The 23458-nt window shown below is 34.3% G+C and overlaps 1 long non-coding RNA gene across 2 annotated transcripts in view; it reads right to left on the bottom strand.

The window, feature by feature from the left end:
- LOC150007359 (uncharacterized) overlaps window positions 1-23458 on the bottom strand; it is a 56510-nt gene that overhangs the window by 14071 nt on the left and 18981 nt on the right. The window contains exons 2-3 of one of the 2 annotated variants that reach the window (XR_016512022.1): window positions 10995-11053; window positions 7018-7073 (exon numbers count right to left, since the gene is read on the bottom strand). This is a non-coding gene — a long non-coding RNA (uncharacterized LOC150007359). Of the gene's footprint in view, window positions 1-7017; window positions 7074-10994; window positions 11054-23458 lie in introns of those variants that run through there. The other variant, XR_016512021.1, reaches the window with a different exon arrangement.

Here is a 23458-nt window from a genome sequence, read left to right as displayed (position 1 = left end):
GTATCCCCAAAGACCTCCTCTACGGCGAGCTAGCAGAAGGCAAGAGGATGACAGGGCGCCCAAAACTGCGGTTCAAAGACATCTGCAAAAAGGACATGACACAATGCTCCATCAATCTCAACACATGGGAAGTTCAAGCAGACGACCGCCTAGCCTGGAGGCTCGCGGTCAGGCAAGGTACGTCACGCGCAGAGGCTGCGCGCAACGAGGAGGCGGTCCAGAAAAGATCGAGGCTGAAGCAGCGTCAACAGCAGCAACAACGGCCATCTGCCTTCACCTGTAACAAGTGCGGCAGGGATTGTCACTCCCGAGTCGGACTGCACAGCCATTCTCAGCGGTGCAGATAGACTCTCAGGAAGCTACGCCATCGTCTCTCGAGACGGACGGCTGCCGACGACGGTTTAAAGACCACTGCTATCCCTGGCCTCTCAATGCTGGAGCTCCCCAGGTTTCAGAGCTTGGCATTTTTCTCTTTTTGTATTCATACTCCCCAAGTTCATCTCACCTTGTCCTAATGTTGGTGGCTCCAAAATTTATATGTTTAGTTCTGACCTCTGCATTCAACCCCAGATACCCAGCTATTCACTTGATATCTGTACCTGGATGTATACTAAGACTCAAATTTAACCTCTGAATCAGACCTCTTGACTGCCACAACCCTCCACAAATTGCACCTTGCCCAGGCTATCCCAGTTACATAATCAAAACTTTGTATTGAATGTCTGTATGATTCTAAAACCAGAGAATACAACACTAAACCAAATTGGGAAGACTGCTGCCATGTAGCTTACACTCTCAGAGGTGAAGGAGGAGTCAACAAAAAATCTGAAGTTAATATATATCTTGTATTTATATTTATTTGCATTTATTTAGGTTAAGAGTTATTGAGAAAAATATAGCTAAGCAAAAGGTACACATAATCATGTATATCTGTGTTTTCTGTTATTCTTTTCAGCTTCCAAAATGTTGTCATTAGTGTCTCCTATTTTGATCTTTTTCTTTCTGGGTTCATGGGTTTAAAATACGTTCATTAGCTGCCATTAGAGTTTGAGGAGAGTGCTGTGGGAGATGCAGGTGTTCAATCTTCCATCTTCACCTAGAAGTTGAAGAGTGTTAAGGGAATGTCTTTATGAGAAAATGATATTTAAGCAGAAACCTGAAAGAAATGAAGAAATAAGCTGTGCAGATATCTAAAAGAAGAGCATTCCAGATGGAGGGAGTTGCAAGTGAGAAACTTCCTAAAGTAGAAGTGTGTTTAATGTGTTCAAGGAAGAGCATGGAGTCTGGTATTGCTGACATGAAGTTGAGAGGTGGGATTAAAAGGAAGACTATTAGAAAAGGAAGTCAGAAAGGTGGCAAGGGGCTTCATCATTTTTTGGAAGTGATGGTAAGGATTTTGATTTTTATTCAGAATAAAATGGGAAGACATTGGAAAATTTTAAACTGACATTATTAACACCATGTTTTAAATAATCACTCTGGCTGCAAATCCCCTGTAGGCAGAAGGCAGCAGAAGCAGAGATACCAATTAGGATTGTATAGGCAAGAGATGATGATGACCTGACCCAGAATGGTGGCAACAGATGTGGTGAGAAGTGGTAGGATTCTGGATATGCTTCAAGTTAGAGCCAAAAGAATTTTCCTGATAGATTGGGCAACAGGAGAGTCAAATATACTCCAAGGGTTCTGATTTAAACAAATGAAGTTATGTTGTTACTGAAATGAAGGCTGTATGTGGAACAGATATTTGGAGGGGGCTGGACAGGAGCTCAGCTGCATATGTTAAATTTGAGGTAACTATTAAATAAGCAAACAATGTCAAGTGGTTGCTGGATATGAGTAGAATATACTAACTGGAACTCATCAGTGTATAAATAGTATTTAAAGCCACAAGACTTGATTAGATCAACAGGAAAGTGAGTGTAAACAGAAAAGGTGAAGAGGTCCAACAACTAAGGCCTGGGGAATGGGGAGGGGGTGTTCAGAATGTACTGATTGGGAGGATGAAGAAGACCTCAGGGAGAAGACTGAGGAAAGAGTTGCCATGAGGTAGGAGAACCAAGAGAGGATGGTGCCTAGAAGAAATGTGAAGGGCTTCAAGGAGAAAGAAATGATTGACTCTGTTAAATGCTGCTAAAAAGGTGAATAAGGTGAAGTCTGAGAAGGATCATTAGATTAACAATGTGGGGGTCACTGATGACCTTAATAGGATAATTGCAGTGGAATAAAAGGAATGAAAGCTTAACTACAGTGCTGTAGATGCTGCCTTGATGACTCAGGAAAACCAGGAGCTATTTGCTGGAGCAATGTTGACAAGTAGGCAAGAAAGAGGGGAGCCAGAGTTTAGATGGAGAGGGTGCTCTTAGGTAGGACAACAGACAGTTCATCCAGTGCGATGGAGGGAAAGGCAGAAAGCTCATTTTGCATAAGTTGACAGATGTAGCCAGAGATGTGGAAGCTCATTTTTGATTGAAATAGGAAGCAATGCCAATATCAGCTGAGAAATCAGAGAATGGACAGGTATTGGAGGTTAAAGGATATAGAAGAACATGTAAAATAGTTATCTAAGAGAGCAGAAAGGCAAATTAATTAGGAAATGATCGTACGTAGGATTGTATAGCAGGGCAAAGTCCCACTTGAAGTTTGAAGTCATGAAGAAAGATCATTTAACCTGGGCATGTGATTTTTCTCCATCTCTGTTTCATTGCTTGCGTGCAAGTGAGGAATCAGTGGAGATTTATATTTGACTAGGTTTGGGGTTTTGCCCAGCAAGTTTAAAGGAGAGGTGCAAGGGAGCTTAAAGTGTGGCAATGTGGTGACTATATAGTGATAGGCCATCTCAGCTAATGCAGTCTCAATCACTTGGTTGCTCTATCCCAAAACCAGAAATTAACTTTGATTCCTCCCTTTCCTCACTCCCTACAGCAACCCATCAGCAGATCCTACTGTTACCTCTAACATATTATATATCTGGAATCTATCACCTTTTCTCAATCTCTGTGGTCACTACTTGGGTCTAGTCACTCGCCTCTTGGTGCTCGGGTCTTGGCTGCCTAACTGGCTTCCCTGCCTCAATTCTTACTACCCAGCAAATCTGTCCTCTACACAGCAGCCACAGTCAGTTTCTAACATCTTAATCAAGTATATAGTCCCTACTTTAGTCTTCAGTGGCTTCCCATTGGAGTTCCACTTTAAACCAAATGGTGGCCACCAAGGCCCTTGCTCCTCTGCCCACTTCTCCATCCTCCTCTAGTACTGCTTTCTCTGATGACCACTCTATTCTAGCCACACTGGTCTCTTCGCTATTTCTCAAACATGCAAACACTTTTTGTCTCAGACTGATGAAATTCTCTCTCCTTCTGCCTGGAATGCTCTTCCCTGGCTCTTTAATTGGTTACTTTCACTCATTTTTCAAATCTCAGGTCAAATTGTAACTTCCTCAGAGAAGACTTCCCTGAGCTTAGTATTTAAAGCATCTTTTTACCTACATACTGTGCACCACGTCACTGGATGTTTTTTACAACTTTACACAATCTGAAGTTATCTTTATTTTTTTTTAAAAGATTTTATTTATTTATTTTCAGAGAGAGGGGAAAGGGGAGAGGAAGAGAGGAAGAGAAGCATCAGTTGGTTTCCTCTCGCATGCCCACAACAAGGGACCTGGCCTGCAACCCAGGCATGTGCCTTGACCAGGAATTGAACCAGCGACCTTTTGGTTTGAGGGATGACACTGAACCACTGAGCCACGCCAGTCAGGGATGATGTATCTTTATATATTTGTTCATCTCAACATTTAACATTAATGAGGACAAGGACTTGGTCTCTTTCATTCCCCTTCAAAGTCCTAGAGCAGTAGTTCTCAAACACTTATTTCCAGAAATTTACACCCAAAACTTTAATATATGTGAGTTATATCTATTACTATTATTAGAAATTGAAACTGAAAAATTTATAAAGTATTTATATAATCTTATTTAAAACAACAAAACACCTATTACACTTTAACATCAATAATAATTTTATTAAAAAATAATTCTATTTTATAAAACAAAAAATAGTATGAGTGATATTATTCTTCATTTTTGCAAATATCTTTAATGTCTGATTTAATAGAAAACATCTGGATACTCATTCTGTTTCGTTGTAACATGTTTTTTTGGTTGAACCATATGAAGAAAATCAGTCCTCACACTGACACATAGTTGGAAAAGACAGAATATTCAGACACTTGTGTATTTCTTCTTTGACTCCACACTAAAACTCAACGAGTGGCAGCTCCTTAAAGGCAGTTGTAACATGGAATCTGAAACCCTATCAATTAATACTTTCACTGTGCATTAAAATTCATTGATCTACTTTGAAATCTGAATGGATCTTTTGTCTACCATGATTTTGTAATCTCATGCACTGGTCATTTGGCAACATGTGGATTTTTTAAAATGTTGACATATTTTATTATACAATATTAAAAAAATCACATTTCTTCTCATCAGAAAAGTTCTTATGTATTGGGAAGCTGTCAAGCTCATGGTAGCAGATAAAAATTTTCCAAAATTCAAATTTTCATTTGGGAGCTTTAATTTTTACTATCACTAACTATTGTTTCTTTTGACTCTTTTGAAATAAAATACTCACTTTTTTTATTTTTGAGAAAATGTTTGTCAAATACCAAGTTTGATAATCATAGCTGGTCAGACAGTCATTCTTTCTATTAATAATGGTGTTTCACACACACCAAAAAATGTGGCTAATCCAGCTTTCACGTAATGGCAAAGTGCTTTTTCTCAAGAGGAAGGTTGTACTTCAGTATGCATACTTTCCATTTTATCACATAATATTAAAAAGACACATTCAATAGTTATATATAATAAAATTAATAATTGTATTGCTTCAGCAAGGAGATTCTTAGTAAATAAAACTGGGGTTATTGTTTCTTACTATGAGTGCCTGTCAGCAGAGAACACATGACTATATGTAGAGGGTGGTGCTACTGCCCTGGTTCATGCTCAGACGCTGGCAGTTTTACCCACTATTGCTTTTGTGAATATATTCTTATCTCACAGATCTGAAAGGGTCCGGGATCACAGGGATCCACAGACCATACGAGAACATGATAGCTTGCCATATGGTAGAAAGTCAATAAAACTTTTGTAATATAAATGAGATACCGGATTGTCCTACTACATTGGTCTACTATTATTATTGATTCAGCAATTTCTCATTCTAAAAATAATTTTTTAGAATTTATCATTTTGTTTGAGGCATTTTATAAGAGAAAAATACAAAATCATTTAATCAAAAGTATATATCTATTTCTATCTTTACATGGAGTTGTGTAGACACTGTATAAATGAAGTCAAACAGATCTTGTTTTGTAGAGTTTATAAACACTACAGACATAAATAGCATAAACAGGGCTAATATTGAACAGGTTCATTAAATTAATTGATAATGTCAACCAGGGATGGAGGAATAACTACATATTAGTTGAGATATCATTAATACCTCAGTCCTCTAGGGAGAAAATTTAAAACTCTAGTAAATAACATTAAAGAAGATCTGAATAAATGAAGATTTAGCCCATGAATATAGATGTAAAGATGTCAACTATTCTTTTTTTTTTCTCCCAACTTTTCTTTATTGATTATATTGTTACAATAGTTCCAATTTTCTCCCCTTTATTCCCCTCCACCCAGCATCTCCCTCCCCCAGTAATCCCCCCCCAAGTCCTTACCCATGGTTTGTAAAAAATAACTATCCCTCCCTCTCAGATAATTAGGACCCTTTGTAATCTTGTAAAGGACAATGGGCGAAGGTCTCAAGCTCCTCTAGCTGCTTCAAGCTGAACATGGTCGTCGTCCTACCTACCCTTGGGTCCAGAAATCCCTAATAATAGTGGGGGTGTGGAGGGGAGGGTGGCCTTCCCACATGGGGAATAAAGATGTCAACTATTCTTGAATTACTTTTAAATTTATTGCAACCCCAATTTAAATGTCAGTTGAAATAGACAGATGAATGGAATAGACGTAAGGAATAGATAAGGAAAATAGCTATACTATAAAGGGAATTCCTGGAATCAACAAGATAGAAAACCCTAGAAAGATGAGAAATATAGGAATAAATAACAAGTACATTATCTCAGTAAGTACAGAAGAAAATCGCAATGAGATATTACTTTAGACCCATCAGATAGGAAAAAATCACTCAGTTCAATAATGCTAAGTGTTGATGGGAAACAAGAACTCCTTTTTACCATTTTGGAGAACAATCTGGCAAAATAATAGTACTGATTATGTAAATTATCCAAACACACGCCTAAAGAAAAATGGAAAAAGAGAAACCTTACAAGGTCTAGTCAAGGAACTACTATAAATGACCCATGGACATGGACAACTGATTGTGGGAAAAGGGGTGGGCAGGGTGGGGAGGAACAAAGGGGAAAAAAGTGGGACAACTGTAATAGAAAAACAATAAATAAAATTTTAAAATAGCATGTAAGACAATATCTTTTTCACAACATTGTGGAAGCAGCAAATTAGAAACAACCTCATTGTCTACCACTTAGAGGAAGTAGGAGAAGGATTTGGATGCTACTACTTAATATGACAAAGAAGCTAAAAGCAACACAGAGCTTAAAAACATGATGCTTGGTGGAAATGAACAAAAAAATTGAGATCTATGTATGTGAATTTTAAAATATACACATGCAAAATGACACTATATATTTCCAAAGGTACAATTAAACTTGAGAATATATCTGAAACACACTAGAGTGGTGGAAATAGGAATAATGTGATAACGTGAGAAAATCCATTTAAAATTGTTTTTTGGCCTTGCTTAGGTCAATGATCACAGTGGATTGTGGACCAAAGACTTAGATTAATTTAAGCTCTGCATCTATCCCACCCTCTTCTAATAAAATGAAATAAATTAAAATAAAAACATGTATATTGTAGGATGGTAACAAATTCACAGTCTGCACATTTGTACAAGAATAATTAGAAAAATTTGCTACTTACCAATTTTACGATTAGTCAGGGGAATTAGCCAGAGACCTGTAGAATTCTTGAGAGCTGAAAGAAGATCTCAATAATTTAGTTTTTCTAGTGCCCTGATTGCTAGTACATCTTTTCCCTAACCATAACAATTTATTTGTGTCTATTTTTCTTTGGAAAAGACATCAACAAAGTAGACTCCACATCTTCTTTTAATAGCCTTTTTAAATATCTAACAAACAATCCTTCTTTCTTATGTCTGTACTGCATTTTCAGTTACTTCCAAATCATTTCTCAGAGAAGGTGGATAAAAGTTGGTCTACATCTTTCTTACAATAATACCTTGTGTATTAGGAGACAAATTATTGTCTCCAGACTAATTAATTCCAAATCCTTCTACCTGTTCTCATGGGTCTTATTTATTCACTACTTTAATCATATTATTAAACTACTCGAAACTTCTCCACTTCACAGCATCCTCGAAGTAAGGAGACATAAATTGGATGCAATACTAGTTTCTCAATGGCCCAATGTGTGCCCCATTGAGAGAGAAATTATTTCCAATTATTGCTACCATGAGTCCTTAAAGATAATAACTAGGGGCTAGGAAATCTCAACATACTGTTGATTGGTAATTTTATATAAAATCTATCCCATATCACTGGCTAGTTTTTCGTAATTGAATATGAAAATGAAACAATTTAAGTAAACTTTAAAATACTTTATACATAATGTACTGAAATGAAACTTTGTACATATCTTCTATATAACTTTTAATAACTTTTTTTTTGGTATGATAAACTGTATAGCATTCACCTATGTGCAATGGTACACAACAGGTTTTGCAAATATATCTAGTTTCACTGCACTCTTCTTTTTTGCCATTTTGGTGGTCTAATATCAGATTCATAACTATCTTCCAACAGACAATCATCTTTACATCACTGGTATATACTTGAAAGTCACTTGGACAATCAGAAAAAGCATCTGTATATAATTCATTGAAAAATTCTTCACTGTCACAATGTGCCATATTTGAAATTTTTGCAATACTAAAATTGTGATAAAACCTGGAACACCTAGAAAAATAATTTTTTTATAATAAACACGATCGAACACGATTAAGAAAATTTTAAAAAAATCCTATATTACCCTCAGTTTTAATAATTGTATAAGCTAATGCAAGTGCAAAAATGAGTTAACTCATTATCGGTCAACAACGTTTGGGCTTGAAAACACGAGTTTTTGTGTGACAGATCAACAATGTGTTAATTATAACAATCCCTTACATGTATAAATGCTATTGTTACAAAACACTGTCTTATTTGATCTTCCAACAACTCAGTAATGACAGGAAAGATCATAGTTCTCATTGCAAAGACGAGTAATGTAAAGCAAAGATTAAAGTAACCTTCTTGGTCACTAAGCTAGTGGGTGCTGGAGGTAGGACTTATGATTCTAAGCATGTAGGAAACATGCTTGACTTCAAGTTTATTCTTCTTGAAAATGTTTCCCTTTGTTGTTATTGTTTGGTTTTTCTTCCTGTTCCACCTACAGCAACATCACCTTGCTCTTGTTTTTTAGATATTCACTAACAAAATTAGGCGATTAGGAAACACATTTGCTCTGACACTTCCGTTCTTCTTTAGATTCTATAATCAGTCTCAGAATATTAGACAAAAGAATGAAAAGCAATAGTTATTTGTGCTTCCTTATATTTGTGCTGTTTTTTTTATTTTTATTTTTTTAATTTGTGATTTTTGAAGCACTAAAAGAACAAATGACCACAGGATTTGAGAAAGAAAAATTTTAACATCAATGTAAATTTTGCAAGTCTGATGACTTTTCAAACATTTAAAAGTTAATATTGGAAGAAACAACAAAGAACACTACAGGCCAATATCGCTAATGAACATCGATGCTAAAATCCTCAACAAAATATTTGCAAACTGGATCCAGCAACATATTAAAAAGGTCATACACCATTATCAAGTGGGCTTCATCCCAGGGATGCAAGGATGGTTTAATATTCACAAATCAATATATGTATACACCACATAAACAAAATGAAATACAAAAATCATATCATCATATCAACAGATCCTAAAAAAGCATTTGATAAAGTACAGTACTCATTTATGATAAAAACGCTCAGCAATGTGGGACTAGAGGGAGCAACCTCAATATAATAAAGGCCATATATAAGAACCCTGCAGCCAGTATCATACTTGATGGGCAAAACTAAAAGCTTTCCCCCTAAGATCAGGAACAAGACAAGGGTGTCCACTCTCTCCATTTCTATTCAACATAGTTTGGAAGTTCTAGCCACAGCGATCAGACAGGAAAAAGAAATAAAAGGCATCCAAATCGGAAAAGAGGAAGTAAACCTGTCATTATTTGCAGATGACATGATAGTGTACATAGAAAACCCTTTAGTCTTTACCAAAAAACTAGTCGACCTAATAAGTGAATTCGGCAAAATAGAAGGGTACAAAGTCAATATTCAGAAATTGAAGGCATTTTTCTACACCAACAATGAAATATCAGAGACATAAACCAGAAAAAAAAAATCCATTTACTATAGCAACAAGAAAAATAAAGTACCGAGGAGTAAACTTAACTAACGAGGTAAAAAACCTATACTTAGAAAACTATAGAACACTGAAGAAAGAAACCAAGGAAGATACAAATAAATGGAAGCATATACCACGTTCATGGCTTGGAAGAATTAACATCATTAAAATGCCCATACTACCCAAAGCAATTTATAGATTCAATGCAATCCTTGTTAAAATACCAATAATGTATTTCAAAGATCTAGAACAAATATTTCAAAAATTTATATGGAACCAAAAACGACCCAAAATAGTCTCAGCAATCTTGAGAAAGAAGAACAAAGGAGGAGGAATCACAATACCTGATATCAAACTATATTACAAGGCCACTGTAATCAAAACAGTCTGGAACTGGCATAAAAACAGACATATAGATCAATGGAATACAATAGAGAGCCCAGAAAAACAAGTATCTCTGTGGTCAATTAATATTTGACAAAGGGGGCAGGAGCATAAAATGAAGTAAAAATAGCCTCTTCAACAAATGGTGCTGGGAGAACTGGACAGGGACATGCAAAAAAATGAAACTAGACCACCAACTTATACCACACACCAGAATAAATTCAAGATGGATAAAAGACTTAAATGTAAGTTGTGCCACCATAAAAGTCCTAGAGAAAAACATAGGCAATAAAATTTCAGATATTTCATGCAGCAATATTTTCACCAATATATCTCCTAGGGCAAGGGAAATAAAATAAACAAATGGGACTACATCAAACTAAAAACTTTCTGCTCAGCTAAAGAATGAAAAGGGGACCAACTACATGGGAAAACACATTTTTCAATGATACCTCAGACAAGGGTTTGATCTCCAAAATATATAAAGAACTTATATAACGCAATACCAGGTTAACAAACAATCCAATTAAAAATAGGCAAAGGACCTGAACAAACACTTCTCCAAGGAGGACATACAGAGGGCCCATAGGCAAATGAAAGGATGCTCAACATCACTAGCCAGCAGAGAGATGCAAGTTAAAACAACTATAAGATACCATCTCACCCCAGTCAGAATGGCCATCATTAACAAAACAACAAACAACAAGTGCTGGTGAAGATGTAGAAAAAACGGAACCCTAGTGCACTGTTGGTGGGAATGCAGACTGGTGCAGCCACTATGGAAAACAGTATGGAATTTCCTCAAAAAACAGAAAATGGAACTGCCTTTTGATCCAGTGATTCCACTGCTAGGATTATACCTGAAGAATCGTGCAACACCAATTCAAAGGAACCTATGCACCCCTATGTACATAGCAGTGCTATTTACAATAGCCGAGTTCTGGAAACAGCCTAAGTGCCCATCAGTGGTCGAATGGATTAAAAAACTGGAAAATTTATACAGTGGACTACTACACAGCAGAAAGAAATAAGGAATTCTTACCTTTTGTGACAGCATAGATGGAACTGGAGAGTATTGTGCTTAGTGAAATAAGCCAGGCACTGGAAGACAAATACAACATGATATCACCTAATATAGGAATCTAATGAACAAAACAAACAAATAGCCAAAATAGAACCAGAAGCATGGAAAAAAAGGAACAGACCGACAGTGGTTGGAGGGGAGGAGGAAGTGGGGAGAAGGGGGAAAAGAAGAGAAAGGGTTTAACCTAGGAACTACTACAAATGACTCAAGCAGATGGACAACAGGCTGGGGATGGCTGTGGAAGAGGGGCTGGGGTGGGCGGGGCAGGGGAGAGTAATGGGGGGAGAATGGGACAACTGTAATAGAACAATAAAAAAGTTAGTATTGGAGAACAAAATTTCAGACTGTGTCAATGATCCACTGTTGCGATACTCTCTTTTATTAGATACAATCATAGTAATTGTACACCAGATTTTCCCAGCAATGCTTTCTAAAAAAAAAATTCTCTCTCAGGACATGTTTATTTATTTGTTAGAGGAGTGTAAGGGAGGGAGAGAAATATAGATGCCAGAGGAAAACATCCATTGGTTGCCTCTTGGAGGCGCCCTGACAGGGACCGAACCTACAACCTACACATGTGCCCTGACTGGAATTGAACCCACAACCATCTTTTGGTTTAGTGGGACAACACTTCAACCAACAAAGCCACTGGGCCCGATTTTCCCATCTAGAATGTCACAAAGTTTTCACAAATTATAAGCAATGTGTAAATTATATTTTTGCTACATAGAGGATATCTGAAAGTTTCTGATTCACACTCTCTTCTAGAAAATTACCTGTTTTCATCCACATAATTAATATTGGTGCAGGGCCTTTGTCCAGAGTTTCCTGAGACTCACTGATTCCTGACTTACTTATCGTTTGGTTGTTCCATACTTCCTTGAATTACATGAACCAATTTAATTCTTCTTTTGCCTTAATATGGTAAAATCTCTCTCTCTCTCTCTCTCTCCAGCTATAACTAAGACTCACGTATCTGAGGTGATGTCTGTCAGATAGGATGCTGAACTGAGTAGTTCAAATGGGAAAGTGTACAGTAGGAGTAAGCAGTCTCATGAAAGTAATATTAAGCTGCCAACAAAGAAAAAATATCATGTAGCATGGGAATATTCAAGAACTTTACCTAGTGAGTATTAAAGACTACACAGTCAAGACATCAGCAACAGTATTGAAAGAACAACCAAATGAACTATCTGATACTGTCTCTGCTTTTATAGGTACTGTGAAATATTAACACACAGTTGTTGATTTTGTTGTAATTTTTGTTCACTTTAGCTTTGCTTCAAGTCTCGAATGCTTTCAATATGCTGTATAGCTGTAATATTCAAAAGTGTGACAGAAACATATCAGACTGATATACAAAATAGAAATGAAGTTGAAGCATGCTTTATTTTCTCAAATTCTAGTCTTCTCTCCTCACATTTAATGTGTCTAGAGCTGGAATATATTTTACAGTGATGCTTTCTTAAAAAAGAAAAAACCTTCCAGCTATAGGGCAGGGGAAGAGAATATGTTGTCATTGTCTGTGTATGTGCAATCCTGTATTTAGAAGGAATTTGTTCAACTTCATTATTTGCCGTTGAATTTTAAATTAAATAAAAATCTTGTTTATGTGAACTGAAAACCTTTCACCAAAGCATTGAACATCTATCTGTCAAAAGCTCCCAGCTGGCTTTTAAAAAAAGTAATTTTTAATTTACAAAAAAACCTGTAATTTTACCGAAATAGAAGGTGCAGGAAAACCACTGGTGTTCTTCAATATGCCTAGAAATCCTCCTCTCGAGCCTTATGGTGTTAAAGAGGTCAAGGTTTGAGCATAAACTATGAAATGCAGTGAGTCATCATAGTATTATCCATAATTAAAAATAGCTTAACAAAATGCAGACTTCTTAGATGTCAGACATATAGATTTAATCTCTAATTCTAATTTAATGCTAAAAGAAAAAATACGTAACTATATGGATAAATGAATTATATTATTGGCAAATTAAAATAAACTATCTTCATTTAACATAATTTTTATCCTTGAAAGCTACTACAAAATGAATGAAGTATCTCAACATTGCTAGCAACTTATTGTATAATTGAGGGATTTATATATTTTTTTCTGTACTTCTAACAGATTGCTAGTTGTAACTTGAGTAAAAAAAAAAAAATACACCCAGTTCCAATTGAATTTCTTAACAAATAATTTTATGTCCTTATTCTCTATAATTTCCAGGATATAATTAATTACCTGCTGTAGATTGATAGTTCTATATATTCCATCTACCATACTTTAAAAAATTATCTTTTGTAGAAAAAGTTTTTAAAGTTTTTATGAGAGATTTCCACCAGGAAATCTATTCAAAACCATTGACGATGATTAAATGAGTTTCATTGCCACTTTAGGAATTCTTTTAAAAGTTGCACTGAGATTGAGAATTGAATTGGATTGAAACAAGAAGAAATCTCCAACTTTAAAACATTTAATAAACCTGCTCTAAAAAACTGAAAACTGCGTTATTTGAAGCTAGTGATAACTAAGATGGCAGATCATTAGTAAGGCAAGTAGTAAACATAGCCAGCCATGTACTGGTCATTTTATACCCTTCCTTTTATTCTGGTATCAACTCATCAAAGAATATTTAGGTGATCTGTAGTTCAGAGTTGCAGCAGTATTGGGACCTTTTAATTTGGAATCACTCATTTAATTGTATTCTATATCTTACCTAGCATTTGTGTTCTATGACAGGAATATATGGCTTTCTTGGTTATTTGATATTTTTATAAATAGTTATGCCACAATATTTTAATGTCAATATGACCTTTGGTAAAGCAAAATTTCATTATGTAAAGATGTTTAATTTTTAAAAGTAATTGAATACCTACCTTTTATTATCAGAACTCTGGTAAAAAGCATTGTGCTGTATTATAGCTTGATATTAACACTAACAGATCAGATTCAGTTCCTTTGATCTGCTTAAGTTTCCACAGAGATGAATCTTAAAATAGTTTCCATATCATGCTATGATACTGCAAATTGTCACTTTTGCCACCTGTGCCCCCAACTGCCCACCGTTGTTTAAGTAAAACCACATGCCAGCATGACCAGAGTTTATCATCTTTATCATTGTTATTATAGTCCATAAATTAACAGAACCCATTAAAAGCATTTCCTATAATCATATACTACTCTTGAGATTACAATTGCTGCATTGCTGCTATTAAATTAACCCTTTTTCTGAATCCTGACATTTTATACCAATATTGCATAGATAAATGAACATTTTCTTTCAGGGAGAAAAATATTTCACCAACATAATGAGTACAATGGACAAACTTAAATAATGATTTAAATGAGTAACTTTAGGAAGAATACATAAAAGGATGAGTTTTCACTTAAAAAAGGTGGTGTTTTTAAAAACCAATATTCACTCACTATAGTTACAAAACAAAAATGTAGTTTTTACCCCCCCGCCAAAAAATACCCCCCCCCCCGACTTTGTAGAAAAACGCAGAATCTCTAGCTCTATTTATTGTATGGATAATTGGCAAGTAAGATTTTTCCTCAAACTGTAATAGCAAAACAATAAATAAATCAAAAATTTAAAAAATAAAATAAAGTAAAATTGAGAATTAAAAGAAAAGATATATCTTCAAATGATAATGCAGTAAAATGCTTTAATGATAAAAGAAAGAACCTCCCGTTTTGAAAAATATTTTATTTTGGTATGTTGCTGATGTTTTTTATGGGTGAACTGCTTTTTAAAATATATACTGCTTACTTTTTGAATTAAAGAAATCAAAATGGGAAACTATTAAAGGGAGAACTGAGTATAAGTTGAGTCAAAGACATGGAATGAAAAACAAAGAGTACGAATAGATGATGAAGTTTTTTAAGAATGACTTTATTTTTTCAATTCTTTTCACCACAGAAACATCCCTGGGTATCAAAAATGAAAATAAAGGGAGCATTAGAACAAAAGATGGTGCTTACTTAATAAACACTATTCAAAAATAAATAAATAAATAAAAATAAAAACTATTCAAAAATAAGAAGGTAAACTTGCTCATGAACAGAAGCTGTTTTGGAAGTTCTGGTTTGTTAGAAATGGCATAGAAATAATAATAATACTTCCCATATGTAGCAAAGAAATGACTTACTGTGAGAAAGAATAATGTGATTTAAAAAAATCACTCGTGTTGATATATAATGCAATTAATCTTACAAACTTGCTTCATGAGCTAGCATACACATTGGTAAACTAACACCTCATTGTTTTCACTTTCAAAGTTGACCATGTCGGTATACAACTTTTTTTAAAAATGTCAATTTCAAGCCTTAAACAAAAGCTTCACCTAAATATGTATTTATTTATTTATTGGTATGAAAGAAAAAAACAAATATAAGACAGTTATATTTTTTAATGCACCAAAAGGACTGATTATCCTGATGTTAAACCACTAGCTACAATTTGGGATATGGCAGGAGGGTTATTAGGCTAAAAATGTCCACTCTGAGGCTTGAGTGATCTAAATTCTTAATTTATTCTCAGAGGGTATTTTTATGGAGGTGTCATTCTACAGTACTCTGACTGGGTCTGGTTTGTCTGTTGTGCTACTCTGCAATGGGACAAGATGGAGGAGTCCTAATATATAAAAAATTTCTTTGAATACCTAATAAAAGTTATGGAATATATGTATAGAAAATATGAAAACTTATACAAACATCTATATAAAATATCAAGATGTTCACAGATTCTAGAGCTCCGGTGCACCTGGTCCCAAGTTAAGAAATTATTTTGCAATGTCACATATGCTATGAACTACTGTGAATACAGCCTTCTCCCTGTCACTGAAGTCTATATAAGTTCTATAATAGGATATTCTCATCTGCTAGTAGATATAATGCTTGCCTGAAGATAAAATACCAAAGGAGAGGAGCTGTCTACCAGTAATAAACCCCCACATGCAAATGGAATAAAGAAGCCCTGAGAATCAGTAAGTCTCCCATCTCTGACAGACCCAAAGAAGTCAAACCTAAAATTGTCTAATGTTCAAATATTATATCTTGACTTTATGGTAGATTTGATAGACAAATGTGTGCTTTACATAAGTAACTGTTAAATAACTTATATTTTCCTCTTAAAAAGTTAAAAAATATGCCCATTCCAATTAACTCTGGTGGGAAAGAAAGAAAGACAGACAAAGGAGAATATGGGTGGTTTTCAAGCTTTTCTGCAAAGAATAAGTGCAGTGGTGAAGAAGAATTAGGCATAGCAGTTAAATCTCTTGTTTAAATGTTAGTTAGGTTTTGGGCTTTTTTTGCAATTAGAGAATGCATTCATCACACAAAGTCCTACTGTCAAGCTGATACCAACAGCTTACACTGACGACATACATTTTTGAAGCTGACAGGTGAAAATTATATGAGTTAAGCTCCAAGATAAATACAAGAGTGAAAAACTTTTTGTCCCCTTGGGGAAAAGTCACACTTATTTAATGTGTCAAAGTTTAAAATATTACTTAAAAATAAGTATAATGTAAGATAGATAAGGTAGTCAAATTTGGGTGAGATAAACATTTTATAAGGTGAAGAATGGATTTCTGCTTCCAGCCAAGATGGAATAACAGAGATTAGATTTACTTTCCTGCTTGAAACAAACAAACAAAAAAACTGAATAAAATATATAAATCATTGGTTTTCAAGAAATTTAACATCAGAAAATAAGTGACAGTGATCTAAGAAGCAGGAAACAAACGCAATGAACACCAAAATTGCCCTAGCTTAATGCCAACAAACAGGTTCTAGATTGTGGTGCAGAAAGGAGGAAACCAGATGGAGACTGGGAAGTCTTTCTGAGTTCAGGAAGCACAGTTGGAGGTCAGGGAGGCTGGTGCTGCTAGAGCTTGTAGGGCACAGAGAAGAAAACTGTATAAACAGAGATATCCTGCACATGCTAACAAACTTCACTCAAGAAGAAATAGATCATTTTAATGGTAATATATTTATTAAAGACACTTAGCTAAAACTATTTCTGTAGAGAACAACTCTAAATCCAGATGACTCTATTGGTGAATTCTACTCAAAAGGTTAAAGAAGATAACAATCTTATTAAAAACTTTGCCAGAAAATTTAAAAAAAGAAATGAAAAACCTTCCCAACTTATTTGATGAGATCAACTTTACTTAGATAGAGAACCAGACCAAGACTATACAGGACAAAAACTATACAAGACTATATAGACCAACACTATATAGGACAAAGACTAATTAATTTTTCATTGACATAGATACAACAAAAATTTTAACAAAATTTCAGCAATTTTAATTAAAAAGTAAACTCCAAGTTGAGTTTTCTCAGAAACGCAGGTAGGTTTTACATCTAAAACAATCTATCAATGTAATTCATCACAGTAACAAATTAAAAAGAGAAAATCATATAATTATCTGAACTGGTATAGAAAATGCTTGAACAAAATCCACATCCATTCCCGATTAAAACTCTCAGCAAACTAGGAAAGAAGGAAATGTCCTTAGAGTGATGAAGGGCATTTATGAAAAACCCACAGTTAATAGCAGACTTAATGATGAGAAATTGACTGCTTTTCCTGTAATGTCAGCAACAAGGCAAGTATGTTTGTTCTCTCCATTTCTACTCAACATTTTACTGGAGGTTAAAAATAAAAGGTTTGGGTATTGGTAAGACAGTAAAACTGCCTTTATTCACAGGAATCATGATTTTCCGATAGGGAAAATTATGTGGCAACACATTAAATGATGTTAAAACTACTAGAGTTTAATGAGTTTGAAGCATAAAAGTGCATATTACAAAATTTAGTTGTTTTTTCTGTATACTAGCAATAAAAGAAGCAATGATAATTCAATGGGAAAAGGATCATCTTTTCAACAAATCATACTAGAAAATTTGGATACACATATGCCAAAAAGATAAATTTTGATCCATGTGTTATATCATATATAAAAATTAACTCAAAATGGATAATAGAACTTAATGTAAAATCTAAAACTATAAAACTTCTAGAAGAAATGTAATAGAAAAGCTTGGGTTAAGCAAAAGTTTTATAGATATAATTCTAAAAGCATGGTTTATAAAACAAAAAAACTGATAAATTGGCTTCAAAATGGAAAATTGCTCTTCAAAAGACACTATTATGAGAATGAAGTCATAAAGAAAGTAAAAGTTGCTATGTGAAGATATACAGACTAGGAGAAAATATTTTAAAATAACCATTATATCTGATAAAGAATTTCAACCCAGATATTCTTTAAAAATTCACCTCTCAAATATCAATAAAAACAAAACAAATAATACAATTATAAAAAGGGCAAAAAGATTTCAACAGACCTTTTACCAAAAAAGATATAGGGATAGCAAATTAGTACATAAAATGATGCTCAAAATCATTAGTAGTTAGGGCAATGAAAATTAAAACTACAAGATACCATTCCAAGTCTATTCAAAAGCTAATATACCATATTAACACTAATTAAAAGAAAATGGAAGTATCTGTATTAATTTCAGACTCAGCAGATATCAAATCAAGAAAAGTTATCAGAGATAAAGATAGGCATTACATAATGATAAAGCAGTCAATTCTCCAAGAAGACATAAGAATTCTTAATGTGTATTCACCTAACACCAGAGTGTCAAACTACAAGAGGCAAAAAACTGCTAGGACTTCAAGGAGAAATAGATAAATCCATGATCATAGTTGGAGACTTCAACACCCCTCAATCAGAAATGGACATATCCAGCAGACAGAAAGTCAAAGGAACACAGGTGAACTCTACAACACCAACAACTGGATATAATTAACATCGATAGACTACTTCATATAACAGCAGTGGAATAAGCATTCTTCTCAAACTTACATTGAACATTCACTCAGATAAAACACATTCTGGGCCATAAAACACACCTTAACAATTTAAAACAACAGAAATAAAACAATGTCTGATCTCAGACTTCAATGGAATTAAACTAGTAGTAAATAACAGAAGGATAACTGAAAAGTCTCAAAACGTGGAGATGAAACAACACAGTTCTAAATAACATATGAGGGAAAAAAAATTTCAAGAGAATTAAAAAATATTGTTAACTAAATGGAAATGAAAACACAACTTATCAAAATTTGTGAGGTGCAGTATCAGCAGTGCTAAATTTAGAAAAAAAAAAGCTAAAATCAATAATCTAAGTTTTCACCTGAGGAAAGTAGAAAAAGTAGAGCATATCAAATCCACAGTAAGCAGATGGAAAGAATAAGAATTAGAGCAGAAATAAAAGAAAGCAAGATCAGGATATCAATAGAGAACATCAACAAAAACCAAAAGCTGTTTCTTTGAAAACATAAGTGAAATTGATACACTTTTACCCAGGCAACAAAGAAAAAAAGAGGTAGGAAACAAATACTAATATAAGAAATGAAAAAGGAGACATCACTAGGGAGCTTATGTACATTAAAATTAAAAAACAATACTATGAACAACTTTATGCCCACAAATTTGACAAACTAGGTAAAATGGACCATTTACTTGAAAGACAAAATTTGCCAAAACTCACACAAGAAATAGACAATTCAAATAGGCCTACATCTAGCAAAGAAATTAAATCCATAATTAACCTTCTGAAATAGAAAACACTGGTGAACTCTACCAACCATACAGGAAAAAAATTATACCAGTGTTTCACAATCTCCTTCAGAGAATAAGCACCAAGACTATTTCCTAATTCATTTTATGAGTCCAGCATTACCCTAATACCAAACTAGATGAAGACATTACAAGAAAGAAAACTATGGACATCGCGATACCTCTCATGAATATAGATGCAAATATCTTCAACAAAATATTATTTCCTGTATCCCAGCAATGAAAAAGTGAAATAAAACACAATCCTATTTTCACTGCACCCCAAATCATGAAATATGTAGGTATAAATAAACAGAATATATATATGATCTATATGAGCAAAACTACAAACTAATGAAAAATATCAAAGAAGAACTAAAGAAAGGGAGCAATATTCCCTATTTATGAATAGGAAAAGATTCAATATTGTCAAGATGTCAGTTCTTCCCAACTTGATCTATAGATTCAATGCAAACCCAATTGAAATCCCAGCAGTTATTTCGTGAATATTGACAAATGGATTCTTAAGTTTATATATAAAGAAAAAAGGCCCAGAAGAACCAACACAATATTGAAGGACAAGAACAGAGTTGAAGAAGCAACACTTCTCACCTTCAATACTTACAATAATATAAATCTATAGTAATCAAGACAGTGTGGTACTGCAAGTGAACAGACAAATGTATCCATGGAACAGACTAGAGCACCCAGAAATAGATCTCCATAAGTATAGTCAACTGATCTTTGACAGAGGAGTAAAAGTGGAGCAAAGTGGAGCAAAGATAGTATTTTAATAAATGTTGCTAGAACAACTGGACACCTACATACAGAAAAATAAATGTAGACACATATTTTACATGCTCACAAAAATGAACTCAAGTTGAATGATAGGAATAAATGTAAAATACAAAACTGTAAAACTTCTAGAAGGTAACATAGTAGAAAATGTAGATGACCTTGGGGATGGCGATGATTTTTTAGATATAACACCAAAGACATGATTCATGAAAGAAATAACTGATAAGCTGGACTTTACCATGAATAAAAATATTCTGCCCTTTAAAAAACAATGTCAAAAGAACTAGAGGACAAGCCATGGCTCACAATATTTACAAGACACACATCTGATACGGGATTTTTACCAAAAATATAGAAGTCATACAATCAAAATGAGGAGACAAAGAATCAAGTCCCAAATGAAAAAATAGAACACAACTTCAGAAACAAACAAACAAACACTAAACTAAATGGAGATAAGCAATCTACCAGATAGAGTTAAAAACATTGGTTATAAGGATGCTCAATGATCTCAGTGAGAACTTCTACAAAGAGACAGGACACATAAAAATGAAGATAGAAAAAAGAACCAGTGAGAAATGAAGAATATAATAACTGAAAGGAAGAATACATTAGAAGACTCAACAATAGATTAGATGAAGCAGAGGACTGAATAAGAAATTTGGAAAAAGGCAGCAGAAACACCCAATCAGAAAAGAAAAAAGAAAAAAGAATCCAAGAAAATAAGGATAGTTTAAGGGGCCTTCAGGACAACCTCAAAAGATAGTAAGCAATTGAAAACCTATTTGAAGAAATAATGGCAGAAAATTTTCCTAACCTGCCGAAGCAAAAAAACATACAAATCCAGGAACCAGAGTCCCAAACAAGATGAACCCAGTGAGGCTCATATCAAGACACATCATAATTAAAATGCCAAAGGTTAAAGACAAAGAGAGACCTGACCAGTATGGCTCAACTGGTTGGCATTGTCCCACAAAGTGAAAGGTCACTGGTTCAATACCTGGTCAGGGCACATGCATGGGTTGCGGGTTCGGTCCCCAGTCAGGGCACGTACAAGAGGCAACCGATTGATGTTTCTCTCTTACATCAATGTTCCTCTCCCTTTCTCCCTCCTTTCCCTCTCTCTAAAAATAAATAAATAAAATCTTAAAAAAAAAAAAAAAAAGACAAAGAGAACCTTAAAAGCAGCAAGAGAAATACAGTTAGTTACCTACAAAAGAGCTCCCATAAGACTGTCAGCTGATTTCTCAACAGAAACTTTCCAGGCCAGAAGGGATTGGCAGGAAATATTCTATGATGAAAAGTTAAGGATTTACAATGGGACAGATAGTGAACTTCCCAGACAAGAAAAATTGAAAAATCTTCATGCCCACCTAACCAGCATTACAAGAAATGTTAAAGAAACTTCTCAAAAAGGAAAAGCAGAGAAGAGCAAAAATATGAATAATGAAATGGCAATAACTACATATCTATCAATAATTATTTTAAATGTAAGTGGATTAAATGTTCCAATCCAAAGACGTTGGTGGCTGAATGAATAAGAAAACAAGACCCTTCCACATACTGCCTATAAAAGACAAACTTCAGATCAAAAGACACACAGACTGAAAATAAAGGGATGGAAAAACATATTTCATGAAAATGGAAACAAACAAAAAAAGCTGGAGTGACAATATTTATACCAGACAAAAAAGACTTTAAAACAAAGGCTATAATGAGAGACAAAGAACCCAACAATTTCACTTTTCCATATTTATCTGAAGAAAAAATACTAATTTGAATCGACATATGCATCCATATGTTCATTGCAGCACTATTTACAATAGCCAAGAAATGAAGCAACCTAAGTGTCCATCAACAGATGAGTGGCTAAAGAAGTGGTACATATATTCAATGGAATATTTATTTCTCAGTCATATAAAAGAATGAAATCTTGCCATCTGCAAGATGGACTTAGAGGGTATTACATCAAGTGAAGTAAGTCAGACAGAGAAAGACAAATACCATATGATTTCACTTATATGTGAAATCTAACAAAGAGAAGAACAAAGAAAACAGAAACAAATTCATAGATACAGAGAACATTTTGATGGTCATCAGATGGGAGGGGGATTGGAGGATGCATGAAAAAGAAGAAGGGTTAAGAAGCACAAATTGGTAATCAAAAAAGTTGTAAGGATGTAAAGTACAGTTTAGGAAATATAGTCAACAATACTGTAATAACTATGCATAGTGTCAGAAGGGTACTAGATTTACAGTAGTCCCTCTCTATATCGCGGTTCACTTATTGCGACCTCACTGTATTGCGGGATTTAAAAAAATATTAATTTAATTATTTATCATGGATTTTTCACTATATTGCGGGATTTTGCGGTACTGTATACGTATGTTGTTAAAGTTACGTAGGTTTAAGAGTGTAGAATATGTTTAAGAACAAAATAGTGAGTGTGGAAAAGGTTAATAAGGAAGTGGGAAAGGTTAATAAGGGACTGTGAACGATTTATAAGTGTGGGGGAAGGTTTATAAAGCCTTAAAATATATATAAATACTAAAATAAATGTAAGGTTCCTACTTCGCAGATTTTCACCTATCGCAGGGGGGTCTAGAATGTAATACCTGCGATAAGTGAGGGAATACTGTACTGACTTCTGACCATAATCAAAATGTAGAAACTCTCAGGGCTTCTTTTGCCTTCCAGGCTGGTTGTAAAAAGAATGCATCATGCTTAAAGTAGGTCTTCATTTATTATTAGGCCTCCATTTGTTCTCCCACTTGTAGAAACATAAAAATATTGATAACATCTTTATACCCTTATATGATAAGACTAAGTTATTTCCAACATCTGAATTTGACAGGGAATAACATCTAGAATCTGTAAAGAATTCCTTGTGTTATGATCAGCAAGAAAGATAAAAACCTAATAGAAAAATGGGCAAATTATAAGTGTAGTATTTTTTACAGAATGGAAAACTGAAATGACTAAAAAGCAT

This window comes from Furipterus horrens, unplaced genomic scaffold (assembly GCF_987537825.1).
Source record: "Furipterus horrens unplaced genomic scaffold, mFurHor1.1.pri manual_scaffold_6, whole genome shotgun sequence".
NCBI lineage: Eukaryota > Metazoa > Chordata > Mammalia > Chiroptera > Furipteridae > Furipterus > Furipterus horrens.
Note: the sequence above shows the minus strand (reverse complement) of the source record. Positions and strands in the feature narration are given on the sequence as shown.